Genomic DNA, 21,593 nt, shown 5'->3' on the forward strand with positions numbered 1-21,593 from the left:
TAATAACCCATACCATACAGGACCTCCACGAACGAAAGCTCATCACACGTGATGACCTCAGATATCTCACCCCATCAAACACAGACGCAGGTCGTTTCTATTTACTGCCCAAAATCCACAAGGTACACGCCAACGAGCTCTACACGGCTGACATCCCCGGCAGGCCAATTGTATCTAATAACAACACACCAACAGAAAGACTCTCGAAATTCCTGGACCACTATTTAAACCATATTCCGACAACACTGCCATCGCATGTACAAGACACACCCCACCTCCTCAGAATAATCAGAGATATAAACAACACTCGTACATTTGGTAGGGACACAATACTAGCCACGCTGGATGTGACATCACTGTATACTAACATCCCACACAACGACGGAATCACAGCCCTCTGCAATACCCTTTCTACTACAAACACCAGAAAAGACACGGAAACCATACTCGCTTTAATGGACTTGGTTCTTAAACTGAACTACTTCGAGTTCAATGGTGAATACTACCTACAAGTACACGGTACAAGTATGGGCACACCTGTTGCACCCACATACGCAAATATCTTCATGGGGTTCCTAGAAAACAAAGTTCTCAGCGCCCTCTCATTAAAACCCACGGTGTACCTTCGATACATCGATGATATACTGATAATATGGGAACACGGGGAACATGAATTTCAAAAGTTCGTAGATCTACTGAACACCGCGCATAGCAACATAAAGTTCACATCACAACAGTCAACTCACTTAATTAACTTCCTCGACACCACGATATCACTAGACAACGGCAACCTCGTCACAACCCTGTACAAAAAGCCAACTGACAAACAACAATACCTTCACTTCAAGAGTCACCACCCGCGTCACTGTAAGGTTGGAATTCCTAATGGGCAGAGTGTAAGACTACGCAGAGTTTGTTCAAACGACACAGATTACGCTGAGAAGCTTGACGAACTCTGCAGTACACTTGCCCAAAGGGACTATCCAGACTCCCTCCTAACCGAATTCCGTCGCAAGGCACTCACACTCGATCGAAACGAGGTTCTGGAAAACCGAAAAAATCCCGACGCGTGCCAAATAAGCTTCATCACAAGATATTCCAACGCACTTCCAAATATCAAAGCCATTCTACAGAAGCACGAGCCCCTCCTCCAAAGCAGTGACCGACTTAACAACATATTCACAAATCCCATACAGGTGACATACCGACGCGCAAGAAACCTGGCAGACTCCTTGGTCAATGCCAAAATCAGCAAAACGAGCGCCCCGTACACGGGAACACGACCCTGCAACCTCCCGCGCTGCAAAACATGCAAGCACGTTCAACACGCTAACTCCATCAAAAGCACTGCGAGCAATTACACCCACCCCGTTAACCACGCATTCACATGCACAAGCTCCAATGTTATATACTGCATTGAATGCGGCGACTGCTCTATGCAATACATTGGTGAAACCGGCCAACAAATGAACAACCGCCTTACCGGACACAGAACCGACACGTCCAACAAACTCCCCAAAGCAGTCGCCGAACACTTTAACGTTCCTGGTCACAATTTTGACAACATTAAACTATATATTCTAGAAACCGGGTTTAGATCCACACGTGACAGACGTGATAGGGAGTCTTATCTCATATACAAGTTCAACGCTCTTCACCCGTCCGGTATCAACAAATCACAAGGCACCCTAGAAACACTTCACAAATAAAATATGCTTTTCCCTTCTACCTCCATTATCATCTGTTATGTTCTGCATGGCCACTGCTTTCTACTTTCTTTATTGCATGCCACAACTTTGCATTACAAATATATATTAAAAAAAAAAAAAAAAAAAGATTTGCTCGTTCTGGAATTTTTCCCCACGTAACCACTAACCTCCTTATCTTTCGCCATGCTTGCGAATTCTTGCCTGTTGTCCCGTTTCGTCCACGTGTTCGTGAACCTTCCATTCTTCTGCAACCGGTCTGTAGCCTAGATCACTACGTTCACATAATCCCCTCCACACTCTAACAAAGCAGCCATTCACTCCCGCCGTAAAAACCCGTACGGACCTTTCTTCCCTCCGGGCTGTTGACCCACAATTCGCATGAACCTTTAAACACGTCACACCTAACCCTTTAAATACCATGCCAATGATGAGGACGGTGCCCAGAAGAAGAACAGTCTCTGTTCGAAATATCGGCGGCTTCTGTCCTGAGGCAACTCCCTTCCTACATCTCTACCGGTTCGCTGGATTTCTACCCAATGAATATTTAAGGTTTTCATTTGAATCACCCTCGTAATACCAATACATAATACTTTGATTTTAAGGTAGTATAGTACATAATACACAATAGTACATATGCACAAATTGCAGCCCACTTGGGGCGTTCATTCTCATCTTCGATCATTGTCTATTGGAGGCATTTACATTTTGACAAGCGCATTTTCTCGAGGAGACAGTCCTGAAGTGTTCGTCGGTTTCCTTTATGCTGTCTTCATACTGGAGACGAGCAGAAGGGTGCATCTTCTGCAATATTACAATAAGCTTAACAAAAATAGAATGAAATGCAAGACCTGCAAGTGTGCCAGAAAGCGCCGTTGGAATTATGCTCGTGCAGTCAGATCAACAATAGCTGGTGCACAATACTGTACCAACGCAAGATCCACTTCAGTGAGCAATTATGAATGAAAGTATGCTTCTCCAGCTTTCTAAAGCTTCCCAAGGGAGGCAATTGGTGAGATATGCGGGGTGGATTAAATGTGAACAGCGGTATTGGCACTCCTCGAGAGTACACGATGGGATCCTGCGCTTCAGTGCGATATCAGTGTGACAATGTTTTAGAATTTGTGTCTGTTGTTGACTCAGGAATAGCAATAGAGAAGATACGGTAAAGAAGCAGGCTAGACGGTTAGGTAGATGAGTTTAGGAAGATGAGTCCACAATTTTCTGTGGCTCATCTCACAAAGTGAACAATACAAAAAAAAAGAAGAGAAAAAGCAATGCTACAGCCTTTCTGAAGTTTCTTCGACTTTGCGGCCCAGAGCCTTTTATATCTCTCTCTTTCAGCTTTTGGTGCTCCACGCCCATTTTCCATCGTGTGAAATACGAGAAACATAGAAACACGAGTAACAGATAATGATGCGCGCGGTGACTGTGGCCCAGGGTGAAAAAAGTAAAAGGAAGACCTTCGTAAATGTATATACATAATTTTCGTACTGGGAGGAGGGGAAGGCGGCGTACTCGCATTAACCTGGAATGTCCTGAAAACGATCCTGAAAATGTCATGCAGGACGCCCCCAGGACTGTCAAAATGAAGTACCAGGCTTCTGCAATAGCAGTACGGGTGATGTCCAGTAGACTAGGAGGTAACACACACACACACACACACACACACACACACAAGAAATAATCCAGGGTCTTCTTCCAATAATGCTTTCATCAGCAATGACACGACCGGAAAGCGTTGCGGCATTCGTCATGCCGGTCACCCTAGGACTCAACAAAAGAATGACTGTCGACCAGAGGCTCCCAGGAGCTGAACACTGAGGTCAGGTCACCTCGTGTGAGACGCGTACGGAATATTGTGAATTCCCACATAGTAATTGACGCTGCCGTCCATGTTGAAGTAAATGTAAACGAAAGAAAGCGTAAACGAAAGACAGGAACGAGTAAGGAGTTACCGATTTTCGTAACTGAATACGTTATTAGTTACAATTTTTAGAAAAGTAACTAGGTCGTTACTTCGTTACCAAAAAATGTAACTGGTTACTGGGTAACGAGTTACGTACAACTCTGCCAGTAGGATATCATTCGCAAAATCCTGGATATCGTATGGACATCTGGTTCTGCTCTTGGCGACATGATCTTTGCGTCCTTAGAATGTGCTTTTCTTTGTGTGGGGAAGGATGGCTGATTTTTGTGGCGTACATGCTGCTGCTGTTGCTGCTCGAAGCATGACGCAGCAGCATGCGTTCCGATTGCGGGAAGATGCATTCTCCTACACTGAGCAGCAGTTTCTTAATTCTTCCGAAAAGATGCAGCGTTTTTGCCTTTACGACGGACTGAGGGATGTCCTGCAGCTAAGAACATCGTGGCGAACAGGGCTCATCGTTAGAGTTGAGCGCGGGTGCGGCTACCCGCAGTTACCCGCACATCGTCACGATTTCCGTGTAGGAATTCGCGATCGCTGCGGGTAGCGGGTAAAATGCGGGTGTAGCCGCTATGCGACCGCGGGTAATGCGGGTATACCGGCATTACCCGCACTCCATGGCCAAGTAAGTGATCCCTTTCTGTCACACGCGAGCTCAGCAATGCCCTATATCGTTGGCCGAATAAATCCACGTGGCGGACTGCAGCAGGCAGGTGCTGGCGGGCGAGTTCGATTATTAATGCAGACATATATGGCTATTTAGTGAATTGCAGTTTTATCGACATACGATTGAAGCGTCCGAGCCCCGTAGCCAACACTCACAATTTCCATTGTTTTAAAATAGAAACAGCGGTAAAGTGGACGTTCAATAACGAACAGAAGGAACGCATTCATTGATTTGGGATAAGGCTGGCGTATCGTGCCCGCATCGTCATCTTCATCACCCAGAGGGTGAACAAGAAAACGGGGGTTCGAGCTGGCGGCCGAGCGCGTGTATACCGCTCACTTCCCCCTGGGTGTGCGTTCACCAACTCTCAGCTATTCAAGATCGGCTCTAGGGGTGACGCCTGCTGTTTCCACTGTCAACAACCCGAGCAAACAATAGAGCACATCTTACGAGACTGCCGAGCATACAATTCTGCGCGCGAAGCCCATCTCCCTCGCTCCACCCCGGGCACGCTAGCGGACCTCCTCTACCCCGGTGGTTCTTCTGCCGAACTTTCCGCCAAAGGAAGAAACCTCATTCTCTTTCTGCAGAAGGCAGACCTTGCTCAACGACCCATCTAATACTTTGCTCTCCCCGACGAACTCGTGCACCCTCACCACATCCCCATCCTTCATCCTCCTCTATCCTCCATCCGTCCGTCCTTTCTTTGTGTGTTGTGTTCTTTCTTTTTGCTATAGTCGTGACGACGCCCACTTCTGTTTGGCCAACAACGGCAAGCCTATCCTGCCATTCCCCACCCTGCGGGTCCCAATGCGGGTATACACACAGCACCGCGGGTGCAGGTGCGGGTCGCCCAGACTAAATTCTTGTGGGTGCGGGTCACACACGCGCGGGTACTGTACGGGTGCAGGTCCAAGTTTACTTACCCGCACTCACCTCTACTCATCGGCGAGACTGAGGTAAATCATTGGTAACTCGTTTTTTACAGCTTCTAGTGTTAGTGCCAACTTTAGAAAATGTTTAGCTTTCTTTTTTGGTGTGTGTGTGTGGCGAGGGGGGGGGACTGGTGGCAAGTGGGTACGCAAGGATGAGGGTCCCGCGTTCAAACTACTCAGAGACGTTGCCTACGCAAGTGACAGTGCTGTTCCGCTGCAGTTTCAAAACGTGCACCGCGGGCAGGAGATGAGACCAGTGTGACGCACTTTCAAAGGCCCTTACTGCACTCCGATTTTATGAAACTGACAGTTACCAGACAAGGCATTGGCCGTCGACCAGTGAAAGTCCTTGGCCTTCATTTGGCGGTCAGTCGATGCATCTCAACTGCGAACAAAGCCACTTACGAAAAGCTTCAAAAAAGGTACTCCACTTTCCTGCAAACCACAGAGGAGGTGGAGCACACGAAAGGAAGGTTTCTAAACATCATGTGGCATGTTTTGCTATATTCGTGCTATTGATTCTCCCATATAGGAATAACTGCACCTTCTGCACCGACATATATGGAGAAGCAACGTACATAAACCGTAACCGGTACCACTCCCTCAATGCGCAAATGGTCTGAAAAACAGGAGCTTGCTGTAAGCCAACCTCCTTGTGTTTTTGTTATCCTTACACATCCCAATTCCACTAGTAAAGAATAAACAAAGCTGGCCACGATTTAGCATAAAGGCGCAGTTGTTGAGTGTAACGGGCCTGTGATGCAGACTTGTTCACCAGGAGTGCGAATGCAAGGTACCCTAGCTCCTCCCACAATTTCTTTCTCGAGCAGAATTATGTACCTTACGATCTGCTGCTTGATAGATATGGGCCGCTTGGTCAAGGCGGGTGGCTCGTCGTTATGTATTGTTCATAGTTTGTTTGATAGTTTATTTACCGTGTGTATGTATGTTTAATGAAGTGTACTAGTATGACGTACCTTGTAGTTGGGTAATAAACAACATTCTGAACAGTTTCAACCAACACACTCTGCTTGGTCTTTCGTTATTATTTTCGCTGGTCATCCTTTGCTTTTGATTTCTTGTGTGCAGTTTGTTTACTTTTTCCCTACTATGCGACAGCCAAGAGTTGAAGAGCGTACCCAAGTTGTCCTATGGTACGTCCAACTAAGAGCATAAAACCCTGTGAAAGCTCTCCTAGACATTTCACCGTCATCCACCGTGCAAGCGGACAATTCAGAAGTAGGCATCCTGGTTTCCGGAAGACGGCAGTGTGAAAGTGAAAGTGCACGATCATCCAAACGTGGTAGCTACAAACGAACTAAAGTACGCTATCGCAGGCCTGTTTGAGGACGCCCCTCATAAGTGAGGCGGCTGCGAACGATTTTGCTTGTCTTCATCCACAGTACGAAAAGCACTAAAAGCCTACCAAGCACGAGGGCGAGCCTGCGCCAGTGGCAGAGGACCTGCGTAGGCAGATGGCGGTCCTCTGCACTCTACTATCTTAGCAGCATGGTAGCAGTACGTCAGCCGCCCAGCCGTCCACGGAACTCCCGCTATGCCTAAGCCTGACGCTATGGACATTTTCGGGCTACACTGCGAAAAAAAAAAAAAAGAAAGAAGGTGGCGTCACAACTCCATTAGGGGAGTATGTAGCTTGTCCCTAAGAACACTCTGTTTGGGATTAAAATTCATGTTCCCCAAATGGTGTTTTATATTTACTACATCCTCAAGGAGTAACTATGACACTCTATCATACTATGACATATCAGGGCGCCGCCCACAAATTGCACAAACAAATTCAAACATGTAAATTTCTCACTTCTGAGCCCCAGGATTGGTCCGTTACCGAAGGTGTCCAAAATGCTCCAATCCTGAAGCGAGCAAATTACAAAGGATACTTTCCAGGAGTATATAATTGTCACAAATAAACAATGTTACAAATCCAAAACCCATTAGTGGCTGAAAGCGAAATCTGTACAAATACAGGAAAGGGGTCGCAGGAAACGAGTTCCCTACATATGGCAAGTTTGGCCTCAATTCATGTTTCTCGAGTCCCCGAGGAAAGATAAACGCCAGTGTTCCGCGTGCCACAATGCTTATTCATGCGCGGACGTCTGGAGATAATCCTCATCTATTCACGGAGGAGTGTATCAATGAAAGTGATTTTAAACAAAACCCTCTGAAAAAAAAAAGAGGCGACCGAGTAAACCGGGTTCTGGCAAAAAAATCACAAATCAAAACTTCAGCGCAGAGGCTTGTCACAGTCTGAAAAGTCTCTAAAGAGGGCAAGTCCCTTCACTACCAAGTCTGATGACTCACCATGCAGCCGTGTTCGCAAGGCGGGAACAAAACTGCACACGCAAAGGTGTGAAATGTGTATCGTGTTCAATCTAGAGTGTCGAACACCAACGTATCAACAGTACAATACAAACAACGGGAGTTAGCCGACGCAGGCTCTATAGTGCATGCATTGGCGTCGGACTTGTTCTCACATATGACACCCAAAGCGTCCTCTGTAGGCGCTCTAACATTCATGGCAGCCCATTGAGCTAGCATAGTCTCAAATCGGTTTCTCACACAGTCTCCTCGTACAGTCTCACATGCATGCGTATTTACGTCACTGCTCCTCAGCTTTGCAGCAGACCGTTCAGGTACATCTGCAAAAGCGTCACCATCTGAGTAGCTACTTGCGTCTGTCGCTACTTCGGCTGTCTGTTGCGATCAACCCTGAGTGCTGGGCTCGGTGCGACTCCTTACTCTCCCCCTCCTGTGAGGAACATTGTTCCTCCTCAAGCTTTCTCTAAATAGCTGATTTCTCCGTCTCTAGGGTACTCTATCTCCTCAGGGGTTGCCTATTTGCCGGGAGTTAGCGTCGGGAGAGGGTCACGTGAGCCTCTCCCCTTCCTCCGTGGTCTCGCCTCTCTCTCTCTCTTGGCGCTCTCTCCGGCTTCCTCTTGCTGTACTGTACAGTGCACCTGCGTGCCGCACGCACCGACGGCACCGTGCATACGGAGTTCGCACTAAGAAAGACTCTGCATGTTGACCCCTCAATACAAAGGAATAGAGAGATGGCACAGCTTCGAAGTACGTAGTAAGCTAAGGGAGGCCGTTGCTTGTGGCTTTGTGGCTGTTTACTGGCTGCTTGATGGTTTAGTGTACACTTATACATAAATGTTTATGTCATGTACATAGAAATGCTCACGTTTTGCAGTTAAGAGGGGATACCACCCGTCGCGGCCCCATGTATTTTCTATGGGGCAAACTTTTTTGTTTTTCTCGATAAATACCCGTCCGATCTTCACGATATCGGTCTCTTTTGATAGCTTTTAACAATTATGAGAAAATGGATTCATCAAATTTTCAATTTTCGCTTGGATTTTTCGTTGAGACGTTGTAGAACGTGTGGAAGATAGCCAAAAATTGACCTTGGACTTCTGAAGCGAATAGCAGAAAAAGAAATAATCCCTAGGCGACATTTGCTCAATCCATTTTCTTCTAAAATGTGTCCTGCACGTTTTGGTGCCACTATCTCGCGTGTAAAGTCAACCGTTCTTGAGATAAATGAAAATATCTGAGTGTAGGTACAGCGCTTCCTCGGGACAACTTTTTTTTGCCGCCCGGTGCTGCCACGACGCGGGCTTTACGTCCAGAAGGTATTTATCCGCCAAGTGTGACCCTTATTTCAGCATACTATCTGAGCTTCCCTTTCCCAGGAAAAAAGGGGGAAGGGCGCTAAGCTCCACTACAGCGGGGCTATTCTTTTTCCTGCCGGCCTTTGAGAAGCGGGCACAAGTGGGCATGTAATGACTCAGCTTGCTATTCTCGGTATTGGGCTCGTCCTTGCAGTTCGGACTGTCCCGTCGATTCGCTTGGTCCTATGCGCGTGTTAGTTCCGAACATCTGGAAGCGTCGAAAGATATGTTTGGCGCAGGGACGAGCGGCGATGATGAGCTGAGCAACTGAAAATTCGGCACCAGCCAAAATATTTTCTCCTGTATACGAAAAAACACCCTCGAGATTTTTTAATATGTTGTAGAGGAAGGCTCGTTCTATAAAACTGCGTTGGTTTCAGGCGTCTCTTCCGACCTCTTCATTGCGTGTTTTGCGCTCGATTGTAGCGAATTTTGGAAAAATCGCATACTTCCTCTTTTTTTTTTCCTGCAATATCTATGAAAGTTACGTGTCTGGCGATTTTTCCTGTTGAAGTATTCCTTGGGGCCTTGGCAGGAAAAAATATTCATTAAAATTTAATGGTTTGATTTTCTCCAAAAAATCGCGAAGTAGGAGGAACATTGCTAAACTTCCGGCCTTTGTATACCTGCACCGATTGCAGCACGACAACCGGGATTTGGACGCTGTGTAGAGCATAGTTTCCTCTATACGCAAAAGAAACCGCACAGTTCTAGGTGCTTTCTATGAGCCGCAGTAGCCGTTCACGCTAGGCACGGTTTTCGCCAGCGCTGCGAACTTTGCTCGTGTGTAGCACCCGCCACAATGAGATTTGGGAAGAAATGTTTCGTGGTGTGTTGTTTTGCACTATTAGGGACTGCTAAAAAAATTTCGTAAAAATTTGGGATCGTTTTGTGGGGGCCGAGCAGGTCCGCTGGATCATTTCGCGTGGAATCGCCCAGTTGCGATGGTTGCGTATTCTGTGTTCTGCGTCTGCAATTGACAAGCGAAGCTCTATGTTCTTAGTGTAATTTTGTTGTAATGTGCTCCATGTACAGTATAGTTATAGCCCTATTTATTAAAGTCAGTTATCTGGCTATCTGAAACCCAATCCATTCTCTTTCCCATAACATGCAGGTGGAAGTTCTCCAGGTATTTCTAAAGCAAATACCACTTTCAATGCTATCACTGGGGGTGTGATAGGTCAGCTTCATATGTTATGAAGTGGTAGTGGAAGTGGTAGTGTAGTAGGTAGTGGACCTCTCAGCTACATGCCGTCATGCAGTACGAAAAAGCAAACAGAAACGGAAAGAAGAGTGAGGAACGGAAACAAGCAGGTTGAGCGGCTATGATTGCGGGAGCTCTGCGAAGTGCCTGTCAAGCACTACATATTTTCCAGTTGATCCGACTTGGTGAATGGACATGTCGTTGTACTTGGCTTCCCGTGCTAACGAGTTCAAGCCCAGCGCCGGCTGCGTTGAATGATTTTCTTCTCACGTTGAGGTGCGCACATGTGAACAGTTTCTTGCGATGTCGGTCTCGGGTGTAGGAAGAAATGGTCCCAGAAAGAATAGTCCCGTAGGAATGGCCCCGGAAAAAATGATACCGGCCAGCGAGAGAGAAAAGAAAAATGATCCAGTTGACTTTTTCTCTCTCTCTCTCTCTCTCTCTGTCTTTGCTGTATCTTTGCAGTATGTTGCTTAGCTTTCAACAATGTCATCTTATCTCAGCAAGGAAAACAAAGGAAAACAAAATTTTGTGGCAGAGTTTTAGTATATAATAGCACATATGTCAGATATTCAATCGTTTGCTATAGTGCACTTAAGTGTACGTACAGCGCGGTTCTGTTGAGCACCCAAAATGTTTTTATGGACATTGAAGGATTATGACAAAACTACTTAATTAATTCATTAAGTATCATTTACCGGTTTAAGGGCTGAGTTCTCAATGAGACAGTCTTTCTTTCCGCCGCTTATGGGGCATGCACGAGCAACACCGAGCACCCTTTTCCTGCCATTACTGGTCGTTATTGTTTAGCTTTATTTATTACAAGTAGTTACCATTATTTTCGTATTTTTGTTTGCTAGCATTCAGATTATTTGCTAAACGTTTGTTCTGGCATTAATTTATACTTCAAGACGTGCACGCGCAACAGGGGGCGGTTGCATCCCTGCGTCCGTGCATAACGTATAAGATAATGATAATATCACATGTCAGGGATGGGCATAAATACACTTTTCGGGTATTTAAATATAAATACAAAATACTACATGTTTTCATGTATTTAAATACTGCTTATAAATACTTTATATTGAAAGTAATTAAATACAAAATATAAATACAATAAGACAGTATTTAAATACTGTAACTACTTCCGTAAATACTTTGAGCCGTCTAGGCACATTATTCTTTTAAATTAGTGTATAAATGGAGCCACCTATGGATGCATCTCTGCTGCACACAATGCCCACATATTTCTTTATTTTTCCGTGATGCAGTGTGATGATTTTAGCATCTTGCGTGGACCGACTTTCCATTGAACGGAAACGTCACCTTGAGTCTCAGGAGCAGCGAAGGGGGTGTTAGGACGGTAACGGGAGAAGAACCGACGACGACTCAAAACCAGCTAATGAACCCGTTATCGCTTCATCCACTTTCTGTATGTTGAATAAAGTGTTTATTTGCCGGTTTTGAGTCGTCGTTGTAAGTTCTTGTCCCGTCTGTCTGCCCTGTCCAGTTCCTCCCGCTGCAACGGGGGCGGCGATGCCCTCATTCGCGCATTGTGGTGTTTTCTAGAAGGACGGAAATCCCTGAACACACGGGATGAGTGACCTGTAGCCTCTAACCAAGCTATCCTTCATCGCTGGAGGCTAACGATGTGGAACTCGAGAGAAGCCCACAAATACAGGAGGATGAGATATGTGTATTTAAGTGTATTTTAAATATAAAGACGCCTAAAACGGTATTTAAATATAAATATAAATACATTTTTCTTGCCTGTATTTAAATACGTATTTTAAATACATGTATTTATATTTTAAATACAATGTATTTAAATACTGCCCATCCCTGTCACATGTTCAACTCCAGCCCAAATGATCGTATTCGGACATTCCAACCTGATACTTTTTCTGCGCGAAGATACAAAAGGGAAAGAAAACATGTATACGATGTGTATGTGTGTGCTTTTTTTTTCTTATTCAGTACCGAGCGAGAATAAATACATAAGTCATACTCTCGTGTAAAATTTGTACACAAAAGGAGGTGTTCAGTCAAAAGTGGCGTTCAGTCAAACGTCTTGAACAAAACCGCATTCAACTGAGCAGCATTCGGTCAAATTGGCGGACCACGTGCTAGCCACTAGGTGCCGATTTCGGGAATTGTCGCAAAAATGAAGTTGCTGAAGGTGCACCTTCATGGGGTAGACGGTTGGTACCATCACATGCGAAATTCACAAGTTAGTATTTTTTGTTTAATTGGTGAGGGTATTACAAACGAACATTGCATAGCATAAGTACAGCCCCACTGATGCCAACACAGAATAAATTATTTCGCCATCGTGAACCGTTTTCTACTCTTCCAGCCGGGAGATTTTGGTGAAGCAGCAAAACGATACACAAGTCGAACAGAGTGCAAACCAAGGAAGCAGCCGACAGACACATGAATAGATGCGTTTGTTCCTCAAAGCTGCGTTCTCCTCAAGAACCCCTCCTTTCTTAGGAGATTAACCGCGCATCCCGAGCGAAGTCGGGGCGAACAAAAACAACAGGGTCACGCATGCTGTGGGGACTACATGTCACCGCGCTGTATCGCGCGCTTCTTGAACAACGGCGCTAGTTACAGCACTCGGCGCCCCTAGCGCCACCTCGTGGCTGGGTAGATCCCGGCGCCATCTCGTGCCCAGAAACGACGAAACGCCGCGGGTGATATCCCCTCTTAAACACTAAATTCCTTACATATATGTACTGTCTTTTGTGTATTCATTTCATCATTTCATTTTATTATCCTCAATCGCAATCGCATTACAGAGGGGAGTGAGGCAAAAGAATGCACAAAGCTAAAAATAGTATGAAAATAACAATACAATAACAAAGAACAATGCTATAACAACAGGAGCTGAGAGACTGCTTTGTGGAATGAATCTGGGTTAGTTATGTCAACTATGTTACGTGGAAGGTGGTTCCACTCAGTTGCTGCACGCGGGAAAAAAGAATGAAAGTAAGAATTAGCGTTACATGAAGGAATGTGAACTTTACAACAGTGATCAGTGCGGGACGAGAGGTAAACGGGGCGAGTGATAAATTGTGTACTCAATTCGGTGTGGGGATAAATTTTATGAAAGAGACAAAGCCGAGATATTTTCCTGCGTATCTGAAGTGGCGGCAAACCCAGAGATTCTTTCATTGATGTGATGCTGCTACTGCGATGGTTGTTTGATAGTATAAAACGCGTAGAATGGTTTTGTATCATTTCAATGGCAGTAGTTAGTGTGGAAGAACTAGGATCTCAAATGGCAGATGCGTATTCCAGTTTCGGACGAATTAAAGTCTTGTACATTGTTAGCTTGATGTTGGCACGGGTATTTGAAGAATTATGCCGCAAGTAACCTAATGAACGGTAAGAATTATTAGTGACGTAGTCCACATGGCTCTTCCAACTGAGGTCACAGGTTATATGCACACCAAGGTACTTCTAAGATTGAACAGTTGATAAGGTTGCGTTGTTCAGTATATAATTAGGCGAAGTTGAATCAGTACGTGAGATTCGCATGACTTTGTATTTATTAGTGTTCAGAACCATTAGCCATTTGCTGCACCAATCGGCAACGCTGTTATAAGGTCGAACTGTAAGTCCGACCGGTATTGTGAGGGCATCAAAATTTTCAAAATTGGGATTGACAGTCAGTTTTACCGTGCTCTCCTGTGCCGTTCGACGAAAACACGATGGACACCTTTGCATTTGGTGTATAATTCTCATTTTCCGGACTTTCTTTTTCTATGAGAATAACTGATTAATAACTGAATAACTGAGTCTCTGCGACTGCAAGACACAAAAATGAACAAGAAAGAAAAAAAAATACTTCGAGGCCCATAACACACGATATTCAACACCGCCTTGGAGAACCATGAAGCTTTGTGAGTTGTTTAGCGGCTGCACTATTTGCCCGTACACTTACGCTCGACGCGCGAGAACCGGGTGGGCCAGAGATGTAGAGAGAGCGCGGCCGAAGAGAGAGAGAGACACCACAGAGGAAGGGAAGAATCCCTCGTGACCCTCCGCCGACGCTAACTCCCGGCAGATAGGCAGCCCCATTCCGCTCGGTCTTCCACTTCACCCTTTCCTCTCCTCCTCTCCACCACCTTTCCGTTCCCGAGAAACATGCCGCCTAATCAGGCAGGCAGACCTCTCGGTGAAAGATGAAAGTCACTGAAAAGGTTAGCCAGCTGTAGGACTCGAACCCACATCTTCTGGATTACCGCTCCTACAGCTGGCTAACCTTTTCAGTGACTTTCATCTTTCACCGTTAATTCCTTAGGCAACTTGAGGCCTTGTATGTGATTGTCCCTTCTATGTTGTTCCAGCCTCAGAACATCAGTTCTCTCATGTTCAGACCTCTCGGGTTCCTCCCAACGACACTCCTCCTCCTCCCTCCTCCTAAGGCTACGGTCTCACGGTAGCCATATTGAATTTACTTACGGACTTGCTACGGCGGGGCGCCACCGTCGCGGTTTCCGTGGATGACCCCGAAAGGGGGAATCGCGCGGGGGACAACTGTCCCACGCGCGATTCTCCCGACTGGACCCTTTGACCTTGAGTCTCTTTATGCCATCTGTATGCCATTGTACCCGGTGTTTATACGTGTGTAGAAGGGAGCATTGTCTCGTAAAAGCCGAAACTGTCGTGCAAGACGGCGAGTTGATTTTTGATGCTTTCGTGGTTTGAGTAGCACGGGGGTAGCTGCCGCGCGCGTAGCGTGTGACGAAGACTGTGCAAAATATAATATATTTGAGATATAAAAAAATATATATCTCAAACGCAAAATGGTCAAACAACCGTCATAAAAAATGGACGCAAATACTAAATAATTGCAGTCAGCGAGTCAGCTGTGAAGAGTCTGTTCACGTGCCGATCGGTAGCAGTTTTATCTCAATACAGCTTACAGAAACAGGATTTCTTGAAATGAATTATGAAATTACCACTTCTGTTAAAACTAGAAGTTCAACTCACAGTACGCACACAAAATGACAAGAATCAAAGGAATGGCATAACCGAAGTAAAATAGGGAAGTCGACAATTATACGCTATGTAACCTGTCCGTATTCCGCATAGTAGCGGCCGTGACTAGTAGGTGAAGATAACTTTTTTTTTTTATTTGGCTGCGATTCGTCTTATCGCTTTGTGAGATGACGAGAGGTGTGATGTGTAAAGAGGGAAATAAAATGCGGGGGGAAAGCAACATAATTGACAGGCAAAAATATATTTCAATATATCTAGCGGTATCACATCTCGGGAGCCCCATGACTGTACAGGCCGCATTGTTGCAACACACAAGGAAGTAAATTCACCAAAACTGACCCACAGCAACTACCTAGGCAAAGAAATGCTACGTGTGAATAGTCATTTTAAAATGGAATTGAATACGAATAAATTAAGCTACTCGTTGAATAACCGTAATTGGATACATATACAACATATATTGGAATACAAACATGTACGGTACGTATATGTATGCGTAAGTATAGCGCTTACTCTTTTTTTGTTCTCCATGTGCCGGGTCTCTTCAAATATATTCAATATAGTAGAAGCATCAATTCGATTTGGAATTCGAACATTGAATTCCATATTTGATTAGGAAATGGAGTAGGATATACGATTACTCACTTCGGTGCTCAAAAATCCAAACATTCACACCGTTCTATGTATGGTGCTGCCTGCCGCGTCCATGCCATGTGACGTACAGTTTGCAAAAAATGAATTCCTCTCAAATGCAAGATGACGAAACAAACATAATAAAAAAAGACATTGTAGTCAACAGCTTTTTGCTGTGAAGTTGCTTGTTTATGTGTTTTCACATTTATTTCTATTATTTCAGCTTGAAATTATTAATAAAATTACCCTATGGAACCGAGTAGTCAGTTCACACCGAAAGTCAGCTCACAGAAATGGCATACTGGCATACACTGCGCACGGAAACTGACCAGCATCAATGCCCGTAATACGGAAATGGCATAAACGAAGCAAAAATAGGGAAATCGCGCGTTTTACTCTTAGACCTGTCTGTATTCCGCACGGCAGCCGCGGTGACAGTACCACAATGGGCAGTGCTGTAGTCGCTAATCGCTATACATGATTTTCATTAGCTGAGGAGCGGATGTGCTACGTTTCTAACCACTAGCGGAAAAGTAATTTCCGCCACAAAGCTTGGCAGCGGATTCGATGCTGCTACAGCTACTTTGTCGCTATTTCAGTGGGGAAAATGGAAAGAAGTATGCCGTATCGCAGGGCGTTCCACTTCGACAAGGCGGAGCCGTGTCTTTAGCCCCACAATCCAACATGATCGGGTGATATGGTGACATTTTTCAATTTCTGCGCCAACCTATTCTGTCTAGAATCCTGGTTTCAGGGCTGGTATCGACGATTTTCGTGCTCATTGCTCCTCATTATAGCAACATGTAGTCAAAATGGGTACGTGTTCGCCACAACGCGAATACATAATTAGTAATTAGGAAGAGTGATATATCACACTATCGTTTAGAAATGGGTAGCGCCGCTTGTAATTGCGCTACTTTTTAGAGGAGTAGCGGGTAGCAGTAGCCCGCCACCTAAATTTGGTACTGGGCGCAGTTATTACTTTATGTGATGGTAAGAGGTGTGTCCTTTCTCAGAGTCAAGTCGCTGATTTCGCTACTTTAGTTCAGTCTTTTCCGCCGCGTTAGTTTGCGGTGAAGTGATTGAAGTGATCGTCCTTCTTGAGAGCGAACAGAGGATCCCTCATGTAAACATCAGAGCTCAGTTCAAGAAATTGGTTTCCATAAACTGATTTCAAATAAAACAGCATCGCGTGGCGAAAGTTCCTCACAGCAAAATGCCTGCAACACCATGCCGTCCCCTTGTCTACAAAATGAATTTTATCCTGGTTCTTGGAGCACCCGATTCTTGGATTTGAACTTGTTCTTGGCGAGGAACGGCGCAATCGTGAATGACAGGGGGACGGCTCTTTCTCTTTCTTTTCTCTGGAAGGATGGGGAGGTGTAGAAGGGAGCATGGTACCTTGCAATTGCAAACAAGGAAACGGAGAGAAAGCAAACTGAACCCAACAGAGAAGTGTGTTTGAAAGACAAAAGAAGCGAAGAAGCTGACCCACAGCTACCTGTCGTGATGATGTGCCCTGGCTCCGTACTCCAAGGGCGAGATTTTGCACGCACCCCTGAACGCGGTGTCTGCCGCACTTCTCATGTCGCTTCTCGAATTGGAACGCTGGCGAAATTTGCCTCGAACGGTATCTTTATTTTCGAAAGTAGCGTGAGGTAGACATGTTTCAGATGGAATTATGCCTCTGTGAAAGCTGCAACGTTTGCCTCAGTGGAGCGGACAACGTCGCGACCGAGTTCGACGTAACACGTGAAGATCGATTACTCGTTTAGTGAATTTGACTTCAATCAGTCTTCTGCGAGCAAGTAATTTTTCTAGGTAAAATGAATATAATTTTGAGTGATCAGTTACACGACGAAGTGATTACTACGTTTTGCATAGTCTAAAGTTCCGCCAAGAGCCTCTCTCCCGCCAGTCCAGTGCGAATATATTTGCTTTGAGTGTATTTCTCGATGCTGTTTGATCATCCTTGCTTCGGCGTGACCTGGTTATATCGTACACAACGACGTCGCGACGGGCACTGTTCTGATCACGTGGGTGGTAACGACGAAAGTAACGCGTTCCATCTTTATCTGGTAACGTACCACATTTCGAGTCCAGTTATTCGTAAAGGTAGAAAAATTCTCACACAGTACAGGAATAATTTCAACAGAAAAGTAAGGGGGCCTAAAATACGACTGAGAAAATACCTATCAAACCTGCACCCCGCGGGGGACGTAATTGTCAGGGTAGAACAACAACAACACACACCAAAAATAATAATAGTAAACGCTCTTCTTTGCTATCTAAATTTAGCTCGAACAGTAATCCGGAAGCACGAATAGAAACACGAAATATGCAGGAAAGATGGCAGCAACGAAATAGGTTGGTTTTGCGAGAGAGTGATTTTCTAGGTAGTCTGATTACAATCCTGGGTGATCGAATACACGACGAAATGGTGCGCATAACGTGACAAAGGCCGAACTTCGACCAATAGCATCTGCTCCACCATTCCAGTGTGAATGCTCAGTGGTGTTTGCTTGCAGTGTGTGGGTTGGCTGATCTAAGCCGTACTACCGTGATCTAAGGGTTCGTACTTGGACACGGCATTTTCCTTCTTTTCTGGGTGCTGTCTACACACCCAACGGAGAATAATGCAACTCCTCAGCACGAAATTCAGCCAAACGGACACAATATAACCGTACGATCAACAAAAATACACGCGGCAGGAACCTGCGTATACGGAATCACGCACGGGGCCAACGTTTCGTAAGTCAGGGAGGTCAGAGAACCGCTACGTGATGACGTGATCAGCACATAGGAACCCGTGCCATCTCTCGGCAACCTCTTGCAACGCGAAGCTGCCGCTGGTTTCAAACGCGTACGGCAGGTGGCGCTTGTCACTATATTTTCTGCATTTCTGTGTGCGATTTTGAACCACGCTAGTTTATTTATTATTCTTTCATTTGCGATAAAACTTTGGACATCACTCCTGCTGATAATTACCTGCCCGCTGATCATATTTTCAGCCGAGAATAAGTACAGAATAGCCTTTCATGGCAAGTGTAAAAGTAGCGTTTTTATCTTAAATTTGATAGGCAATAATCAATTAATGATGCTTTACGCGAGAAAAAATGTTCTTGACTATCCTTTGTATACTGTGCAACGTCACTTTGAAAAAAGATTGACAGCGATATCTCTTTTCGTATTCGCATCATGCTTGACTGAAAAACACCAAAAATGGAAGATATGGTCGTCCTTCTCGCTTTATAACGCCACAGCTGATCATCACATAAAAAACGAGTTTTTGGCTTAGCTTGCCCAAAGAACAAGCTTTTCAACGGTACCAACATATTTCACGTAAGTTGCCGAGAAGCCGTGTAACCTTTGACCGAAAATGACACTTTTCGGGTGATGAGTGGGACCGTAGCCTTAATACACACCGCACAGAGAGGTGCTCTCGATGATCATAGAAACTTAACACGTCTCAACCCTCGTTTCCGTCCGTGAGTAATGCACTTGTGGCCCGAACGCAACACGCGGAAGAGTCCTAGGGCATCCGGGCAACACTAGAGCTGTACCGCAGAGCTGAACCGCGAAAGAACGCAATAAGGTGGCTCGTGCTGTTCGCCAATGCCAACCTGGTTTTAGGCCTCATTTTCGAGGTCGAAAATCTTGCTAGGAGTCCGTGTCATCCTAGCAGATTTGTTGGCCCAAGAGTCCACTTCACAACTGGCAGTTGAGCCCAACGGGAGCTCCATTCTCAACGACTGCCAAGCCCAGACTGACCGTCCCAGCGAGGCGCCTGCGTGCATGTTTGGGAGTGGCCAATCACAACATTGTGGGCAACAGCTGCACGAACACTTTCTCTGCGTCTCCAAAGCTTTTGAGACCTTACATTTGGGATTTGGAATTAACCAACAAATCCAGTCTGACGCGTTGTATGCCGTGCTAAAACGCCATTTACAGGTGCTCGATCTTGCGGTACTCGGTGGCAATGTCACAACAGTTGCAGTTAGAAGAATTCTGAGCTACGTCATGAGCGACGAGATCTAGGGCAGCTGTATAGCTGGGAAGGCAAGAAAGGGAAGCTACAGTTACGAGACCTGCACCTAGACCTGCTACAAACCTACCTAAATATTTCACTCTAGCATCTACTGAAATATTACACGGTCGTTACATCTTTGTTCACATAACTGTAGTACTTTTTCATTACATGCACTGCTGTCACATTACGACAGTGTTATACAGGTGTTAGTCCTACGCAGACCTGATTTTTTGTTCCGAAAGGGCTATATAAGTACGGTCCATTGCAGATGCATTATGTGGCAAAGTATACAGGGTGTCCCAGCTAACTTCGAACATAGTTTTAAAAAATATATATGACAATTTTTCCAAGATGAAATCAATTGCCATATAGCATATGCTGAAGGGCACACCAGGAGGGCATTAGCAAAGTCCAAAGGCTATGTCTTAATTAACTTTCATTAATTAACTTTTTTAATTATCAAAGCTACGAAGTTGACCCAATGAGAACATCTGTTCCTTTCGGTCACCTGATATCGTAGCCGTTTTCAGAACAAAAGCGTAGCCGTTCGATAGATCGCCCGCAAAAAATCGTGAAGGAACCCCATTTTTTTCTGTATTTTGTTAATTGTGCACTTCCGGAGACGCGTATTTCCTCCATCCCCACCGTGAGAGGGGGAAGGAGCACAGTGCCGCCTCAGGCGTCGAAGATGAGCTTTAACTTGCGGAAACAAAAACAAATGTATCGGGTGGCTCTATCGGAACCGGCCTTATCTTGGGTTGCATTTTCTGTTTCCTTTTAATCTTTTTCCAGGACGCGATAGGCAATAGTGTGCTCTTTCTCCCTCTCACATTGGAAGTGAAGGAAAGACGCGTCTTCTAAGAAGCGCAATGAACAAAATAGACAAACAATTGTTTTCCCTCACCAATTTTCTGCGGGCAATCTGTCTAACGCATTTTTGTTCTCAAAACGGCTACGATATCAGGTGACCGAAAGGAACAGATGTTCCCATTGGGACAACTTCGTAGCTTTTATAATTAAAAAGTTAATTAATGAAAGTTAAGACATTGCCTTAGGACTTTGCTAGTGCCCTCCTAAGGAGTGCCCTTCAGCATGTGATATATTGCAAGTGATTTCATCTTGGAAAAAGTGTTATATATATATTTTTTTTAAATACGAAACAGTTTTGGAGCAATTCCGTGCGTCAATAATTTTAAAGAAGCACTTATTCCTTGCCCATTTTGCAGTTACCGTATTCCCTTTTGTTTTTCGGCAGATATGATGCCACTTCGTAAACGAGCTCAGGGGCTTTCCCTCTTCCAGTACGGGGATCTCCAAGGCGCCGCGAGTGTCGACGATCAGGCTCCCCTGGAACATGAGTGACCATCTCGCCAGCTCGATGATCAATTGCCGTCTGGATTGTCAGTGAGAGTAGCCGCCCAATCTTGTGGGCGTCCAGGAAAAAGTGGTCCGCGCGACCCCTGCAACTCCGTACCGTCGGCAGAGGTGAAGCTTCCACCCCATTCAGAGGCTTCTTGCTGTCACATAGGCACCCCGACGACCCCCTCTGCCCTATTCTCTCAGCGCAGGCTTTCCCGAGCTACATCCTCTGACACATCTGCACGGAAGCTAAAAAAAGCTAACACAGGTGCTACCTGTGCCTCAAGAGACATCTCAGGCAGCTTTGGCAACGCTCCGCTCCTACGCCCTGATATATTGCGGATGGCCCCTCGGCAGGATAGCCCTCCGTCTGACGACTACGTTATCGACGTGATTGAAGGTCTGGAAGATCTCCGAACTTTGGACTTAT

This window comes from Ornithodoros turicata, chromosome 1 (genome assembly GCF_037126465.1).
Source record: "Ornithodoros turicata isolate Travis chromosome 1, ASM3712646v1, whole genome shotgun sequence".
NCBI lineage: Eukaryota > Metazoa > Arthropoda > Arachnida > Ixodida > Argasidae > Ornithodoros > Ornithodoros turicata.